Source organism: Pygoscelis adeliae, unplaced genomic scaffold, assembly GCF_000699105.1.
Source record: "Pygoscelis adeliae isolate BGI_AS28 unplaced genomic scaffold, ASM69910v1 Scaffold356, whole genome shotgun sequence".
Taxonomy (NCBI): domain Eukaryota; kingdom Metazoa; phylum Chordata; class Aves; order Sphenisciformes; family Spheniscidae; genus Pygoscelis; species Pygoscelis adeliae.
The window spans coordinates 657165-663582 of NW_008824949.1; positions in this window are offsets into that span (position 1 = coordinate 657165).

Sequence of the window (6418 nt, forward strand, 5' to 3'; positions counted from 1 at the left end):
CAGGGGACCCCCCGCTGCCCTCCCCCAGCCGCAGGTCCATCCCCAGGGACTCGCCCCTGCATCAGCTCATATGAAACAGGGCTGCAGTTCAGGCGTGGTTTTGGTTTTTGTTGTTATCTGGTGAACTTGAAATGGCTGCTGACAAGAGATGTCAGAGCTGGCTGCGGAGAAAGACATTTTCCCTTTAGCTAGGAAGCGGCCCGAGTTCAGGCTTCATTCATGCCAGCTCACCGAGGAACCGCAGTGGCAGAGGTGGGGGAGGACCCGCAGCTGGGGAATGGGTGCTTTGCCCTTGCAGCCTATCCATCCTGTCTTCTTTGATAAGGCTGACAGCTGGGGAGGTAGGAGGGTTGTGGGAAGCAATTAGCAGAAGGGACAAGGGAATTGCCATGTTGATTGAAGCCTGAGGTCTACCTCATCTGGCAGCAGCCCCAGCGAGGCGGTTCAGAGGAAAGTGGAGAACCGTGTGGTCAGGCAGACATGAGACTGTCACGTACCTTAAGTCAGTCTTGGCCTTTTGGGAGGTTTCCCGAACCTCATGAACACTGAAGCTCAAGCTACCATGACCTATGTTGTGTTCAATCTTCTTCCAAGGTTACCACTCCCAGACTTTTCATTCTTTCCCCCGGTATAGAAAGATAGATTCTTCCTAACCCAGCACGGTAGACATTTGTCCAGCAGAGGCTGAGGTGAGACACCAAAGTACCTGCAAAACCAGTCAGAGATGGGAACAACCATAGGAGCTGCCTCCTGAAAGCCCCAGAGCCCCATTCCCTCCCTTTTCTTAGCAGATTTACAGAGCTACCTTTAACTGGTTTCCCTGCTGCATGTCCTCACTCACAAACCCTCAACGCTGTGCCATCACCACCATCTCCAAGCCTTTCCAGAGCTGCCAGGGACATGGGTAGAGGATTTAGCCCCATGGGGAGAAAAGGGCCAGGGAAACAGGCAGTGGCTTTCACACTTCTCTAGTCCAAAAAAGTCCAGATCATGTAATTTTCTGGACACGATGCAAAAGACAAATATTTGAGAGAGGTTTTGAGAGATCTGCTCCCACAACGGTGAAGAGCTTCTGAACTCAGATAGCAAGTTTGGACCCTGTTTGAAATATTGCTTAGCGCTGGTGGAATTTTACTACACAGCAGTGAGGCGTAAGTAGGTCTAGATCATCAGACAGGAATTTTTCTAAAGCTATAAAACTTGAAATAAACAGAGAGCTGGGGTCAGACTGGGTCAGTTCCCTGGGGCTGGGGACTATGAAAGAAGAGCCCCCTGCTCAGGAAGTGGGTGCTGAGCCAGTCTGCTGGCAGCGTGCCCTACCTGACCCCGTGTGGAGCTGGGGTCGGTCTGCACAGCGGAGGGCACTGGCCCCACAGGTAGGTCAGGCAGCCCTAGTCCTGCACATACATTTTACAGTCCTGCTAGCAGCTTTTCACAAGGAATGAAGGTAGAGGAGATGCCTATTTGCTGTTTTTTGGATCTCTATTCTTGACTGCATCCACTGCAGATAGGTGAGGAGAAGGGCTTGGACCGTGCCCATGTTCTGTGCCCACGGTCCACCTCCGTGGGACGAGGGCCACCCCTGCCTTGCTTCACCACAAACCCACTTTTAAAGTCCCCAGGCTCAACCTTCGGCCAGCGATGTTTTATTTCCCAAGAGAGTCTGTGTGCTCCAACATGAGTGCACAGCCCTCCACCCCTCAGTTGGCTGCGGCGGATGGTGCCGCGGGATGCAGGCTGCAAAGTGGCTGGGGGGAAAGGGGCTGCCTGCACACGGGTCAGCACTTGCCCGAACACCGACGCAGTTGTCGGGGGACAAGAGCCCCCATCCACTGCCCGCCTGCCCAAGAGGACCGACACCGTTCACCCAGCATTGCACATAGGCTGGCATGGCACACGCTGGCTCTACCCACCCTGCCACCGATCTCCCACGCTGGTGGTCTGCATCTCTCCCCCCTTTAACTACCAAAGCTGCATAAAAGTGCAAGCTGCCTCTCAGCAGGCCCCAGCCGGGCCCCTGTGACGAAGAGAGCCAGGAGCCATCCTCCCCAGCTACCTGTGACGGCAGTGGTCCAAGACCCACTGTGCTGCAGCTCCCTGCTGCTCTGGGGGTGCCACCTGCCCCCAGGGCCAGCATGTTACTAAACACCAGGAGAGGCTGGCCATGGGAGGAAGGAGGGATGGGAGCCCTTTCTCCCCCGTGGGATGCTCATACCTGACCTTTTCCTCCTCCTACAGCAGGGCCAGCTCCTCTGCTGGGATGGAGGCCACACCAGTTTGGCAGTAACTGGGATCTCCGGCACGGGAGGAAGACACAGGCGGTAGATGGGCTGTGCAGGAGCAGATGTTTCCCATCTGGCGGAGCCGACAGCTCTTAGGCGGATGGATAACACTGTGGTTACACAGCGTCCAATCAGCAATATGGACACGCTATGTCCAATCAGCTATTCATATATAATTCAAGATGTATGTGGTGACATGCTTTAAGCCCCATAGAAGAATCCAAGATACGTATGAGATTACCAAGTACTCACTTTGATGGCTTATCCCAGCCCACTGCCTTGATGGCATCCTCGTGCTCAGCACTAGCCGTATCCCCCCATCCAGCATTGCTCCTCCACCACTGTGATTTTCCATGGCTAGGAACAACCTGGACAGAACAAGTCAAGGAGCGAGTAATTATCATCATAATCTAAAAACGATTTCTTTGGGAGGCTGAGTAATGTGATCAGACACTTCCATCTTCTTCTACCGACTGCCCAGGGCCAAGCACACTGCTTTCTTCACCAGCAGGACATTGTCTTGTTAATATTACATGAGTTATAAAAGGATGAATGAGTGATACCTATAATTTGATTCCATTTCCTGCATGGAAAAAAAATAATTAGATTTATTTAAGAAAAGAAGAACAACTGAGTTATTATTCATCACAGAGCGCTCCACTGGGAAATGTAACAGAGCTAAGGAGAAAAAGCCAGGCCCCAGAATCAGCTCTTTGAGTTTAAAGTAATAAAATTTCTCTGGGAACATTCATAGATCTCTCACTAACGCTAATTCAGCCTCTTCCTCTGTTTATGCAATGATGAATTCTCTGACTGATTAAATCAGCTCCCCCATCATACTTTTCATGAGAAAGGAACTTAAATCAGTTCAGTTTGTTGAAGGAAGTCAAGCACCACCTTAAACAAAATCCAAGTTTTTGGAGAAAGATCCTCAAGCTGCTACTTTTCAGAGATGAACCGATGAAGTGTATAATAAACTTAGCGAACATCACCACGACTACTTAGTGAATTAGTTTACTATGTCTCAAAGAATTTGAATACTACTGTGCAAGTACAACACAGAAGAGCTTCTGTAGTCAAAATATCTGTATATCCTGTCTTTCCTCAGTCTGTCACCATATTGAACCGGACGCCCCATGGGTTATTCTCCAGAGAGCTGTCTGCGTTCATAGATTTGAAAACATCAGTCAGAGATTGGAGTAACAAAAAATGGCCTGGCCTCAGTGCAGTGCTCCGAGGGGCCCCTCAGAGGCAGGATTCAATGATGTTGTGATCAGACTTGCACTATTACCTGTCTCTTTCCCATCGCCTCATCTGGTCATCATTTAGCACCAGTGAAACTCCTGTTGCCAGCTGGCAGGGTGCTGCCGGCACGGCTGGCTCCAGCTGCCCGCTTGGCAGAGCACGGGCTGAGCAGCACAAGGGGTGGGGGGACGGTGGAAAGAAACTGCAAAAGAGAAGAATCACAACTTGCCTTAGTAAGAAAATGGGCTGAAAGGGGCTTTTGTCTTTGTACCCAAAGCAAACGTGGCTTTTACATTCACCCAAAGCAGGCGACTGGACCAGCCAGCTGCAGTACTTTAGGAACGGTTCACATGGGCTTAACGTAGCTTCTGATGGATGCACACAGCCTCGTCACCTGAAATGACATTTGAAATGCTTTTTCAGGCGTTCCTCTCTCTGCTTGCCTCTCCAGTACCTCAGGCAGGTGAAGGTTCACCTCTGCAGAGCATTATGCATCACACTGTTAACTTCCAGCAGGAAACTGGGCTGTTTAATACAAGATTTACAGGGACTAACATCTGTACTGCTAACACCTCTGTGGTACAGCCGCAGAAGATGCACAAGAGTCAGCATCACGCAGCCACCCAGCCACAGCGCTGCATGCAAACTTTTCTCTTTGTGAGAAACCCTGAGGTTTGACGTGTGCTGCAGCAGCAAAGGCGATGAACAGCACAGCAATTAAACGCACCTTAAATGCATCGTTGAAACTGCTTGGAGTCTGTTTTCATTTAATTTTCCTGAAAGATCTTAGGAAAAGATGACATCGAGTTGCCTGTTTTATACCCCTCAACCATACAAATTCCTGCTTTTCTGGCTGTGTCCCTCCCATACCCAAGTCCCCCAGGTCTGTTTCCCTTTCCCATGCTTATTCCAGCCATGACATGAGATCCATGTTTTACATCTCCTCTTACTTGCCAGCTTCCTGCACCAGCTCATCCCCAGCCCTGCACCTCTTCACTAAGGGGAGGAGATACCTGTGGCCTGTCCTCACGGCGAGGCGGGTGCGCCTTTCCCCCCAGACTCGGAAGATGGGGTGAAGCAAGGCGTAGCGTTCCCATGACCAGCTCCCAGCAGCCGGGGCCGTCTTGGGACTTACACCTTTCCTCTTGCAGAAGCCTGTTAAGAAGCCAGCACAAGCGGTAGGGAAGTGCAAAGAGAAAAAGCCTTGTGATTTATCTTTTGTCTAACAGCTATTCTTTTTCTTGAGAAATATGCCCAAGTTTGGCCTAAATGAGCGCTTATGTGGTCCCTGGTAACAAGCAACATCCAGGTTCTTCAGCATCAAAGATATTTTCCCTTGCCAGCATCAGCCCTATTTTCCCTTTGTCGGTCCTGCTCGACCCAAGAGGCTGCTCCCAATCGAGCTGCCTCGAGTCTCACTGCTGTGTTGTACAAATCAGCTATTTAATCTTCAACAGGCCAAGCCTTCCAAATACCGGATCCTTTTATCACGTCTAAGATGTAAAAGATAGGGGTTCCTGCACCCTGCGATATAGTCTGCAAGTGCAGTAGTAAAGCTTTTCCATATGCTTCGGTTCAGCGCATGGGGACAGCTCTGCTCTCATCGCTGTAAGCAGGCAGCGGCTTCGGGGTTTAACCGAAGCTGCCACAGCAAGTGTGTTTAAACAGAGTGGCATGTGTGTGTGTAAACATATAGCTATACATTTTCGTAGAATATAAACATATACAGGCAAATGAAAACAACCCGAGTCAGTTGAATACGAAAAACATTTTTTCCACTTTTGCCTTCTCTCCAGAGGGCTGAAGGCTGCGCTGCGTTCATTTCCCTCACATTAGGCACTGTCCCGGGGGGCCCCAGCAAAGACGCAACCACCGGTGCGATACCTCAAGTGCGGTCAGTCCCTCCATCTCACTTTCAGCATCCAGCCCCATGCCGCGGCAGAGACCTGAAACTCAGCCTGGCCGGGAGGGCGACGGCCGGAGGAACTACCTGGGCAGCCTTGTGAGATATCATAGGATCTACGTGCGGTGGTGGCCGTCACTTGAGGGTCAGGACTAATGAGACCAAACCTTTGCAAGGCTGAGCCTGGCTGATGACGGCACCTCTGGGCATTCAGCACTGGTTCACCACCCCAGTGCTGTTTTCTCGGGTGATGCTCTTGGGTCGTCCAACATCTATGTCTAAGTGCTACATAGAAATGCCCAAGTCTTTTGCTCAGTTCTCGTATGGAGCCACGGGTGCTTAGGTGGTCTGGGGTGCCCCAGGCAACAGAGCCTGATCCAGGGCGGGCTGCTGGGCACGACAGGCTGAAAAGCCCCATCCTTCTCACTGCGTACCTTTCCTGCTTGCAATACAGGCTGCATAGGACATAGTTATGCTTGTGTGTGTTGCCCAATTATTAATATAGATATTAATAAAGATATCAGTAATAAAGATATCAGAACCCATTTCAGGCCTTGCTGTCAACTAAAAGTGTCTCTAATGATTCCCTGCTTGGGGTTAACGTTGGAAACCTATCACTGAGCCAATGCTGAACGCACCGAACGTACATTGTTCCGGTTTAATAGACAATGCTTGGACCTTTCAACACTGAAAACACTCCTCCAGGAGCCCAAGCGTTATTGCAACTTCTACATTTATCAGCCAAACCTGAAGGCTCATAAAATACGCTTAGCTCAACACAGTCCATTTTCTATGCCATTCCATATCAGTTTGCGCTATTAATTAGCCATGATCACATTTTCTTACTTCTTTTTTAGCTCTTGTCCCATATCAAGCTTTCCGTCGTTCTGCCTGCACTGAAAGCAAGCGGGCGGGACTGGAATTAGGTCATCCCATTTCCACAGCTGCTTCCCAGTCCCCCAGAGCTCCCCTGAGCTCCAAGGCTTAT